A 1,631-nucleotide genomic window follows, 5' to 3' on the forward strand; every position below is an offset into this window, starting at 1 on the left:
TGACCCATCGAAACCTCAGTTTCTTTGTCCCTAAAATGGAAATTACAACACACAGCACCTACCTCAAGGGCTGGAGATAAACATCTGTGAGTAGAAAGCACACAGTAAATCCCCACTAAATATTACTGTCGACTACTCATAACATTATAAATTCAGTGTCTACCAGGCATAGGTCATGCACGATGCAAGGGGCTTCCCACACCCTTAAATCTGCACGGCAATATTCTCATCCATCCCATTTTACAGATAAGAAAACTAAGGCTCCCACAGTTGAGTTTGTTCAACGTCTCGGGAGCACTGGATTCCAAGGCATCAGAGATGGGGCTAGGGGACCTTTTAGTGGAAGATCATTTAGTCCAGTGGTGGTTCTCACACGTGTGAGTGTGTATGTGTGTGATACTTTGGGCAACGTCTGCAGATATTTTTGATCTTCACAACTGGGGGATGAGGACACTGCTGGCGTCTAGTGAGTAGAGGCCAGGGATGATACCCAACATCCTACAACACACAGGACAGCTCCCCCCACCCCAAACCAAGAATGATCAGACCCAAAATGTCAGTAGTGCCAAGGCTGAGAAACCCTTCTCTAGTGAATCCTCCTCCCCATCGTCCCACTTCTGGAGCGTTGGCTATCCGGATCCCCCATGAATACTTTCAGCAAGGGGGTGTGTGTGTGTGTGCTCTATTCCTCCAGGGGCAGCACCTGCAGAAGTCCTTCCCCACCTGCCCTACACACGGTAGGTATGAGAACCCATTTTAATAAGCCTAGCAGCAAAGGACGCCGGAAAAGGAAGAGCATCCATCCCCCATTGTTCAACTGCGTGCAGTCTGTGTTTTCCACACACACACACACACACACACACACACACACACACACACACACACACTTTACAAATCCAAACGTCCCACGCCCCAAAAATTGTTTGTTAGAGATGGCGTTCAAAAAAATTCTTTTTTCTAGAACTCTCATACATACTGAAGGGTTTGCACACTTCTAGGAGGACCTCAGATCGGCCGCGGTCCTCTGACAACGATCACAAAAGAATGTGTAGGATTTCCCGGGGTAGCGAGCCCGTGGGCCGTGACCTCTGCGCGCAGAAGACGCCCACCCCACTCCCTCGCCTCTGGCTTCGCTCTCCCGCCCCCGGATACCCGGCCTGCAAGGCTACTCAGGCCCGGCCTCGGAATCCGGCCGCCAGGCGCGTGCCCACGCCGTGCCCCCCTATCCCGGCCCTCCCGGTGGCCTTGGAATCCGGCCCGGGGCCTGTCGCCGGCGCCCACACCGGCCGGCCCCAGCCCGCTCGCCAAGGCCCGCGCGCGTCCCCTCCCGGCCCGGCGCGGCCTGGGCCTAGACCGGTGCAGGCCCGCGAGCGCCCGCGGCCCGGCCAGGCGAGCTCAGGCCTGCCGCGGCCTACCCAGTCGGGCGCCGCCAAAGGCCCCCGCCTCACCTGGAAGCGGGCGGGCGGGCCCGGGTCTGCTCCGGGGCGGGCGGGCGGCGGCGACGCGGCGCTAACGGCTCCGCTCGGCCTCGGTAGCGGTGGCGGCAGCGGCGGCGACGGCAACGGCAGCGGCGACTCCTCCTCAGCGCGCACGACCCGCTCCGGACCACGGCCCGGACACGCCCCCCCGGC

Source organism: Hyperoodon ampullatus, assembly GCF_949752795.1.
Source record: "Hyperoodon ampullatus genome assembly, chromosome: 4".
NCBI lineage: Eukaryota > Metazoa > Chordata > Mammalia > Artiodactyla > Ziphiidae > Hyperoodon > Hyperoodon ampullatus.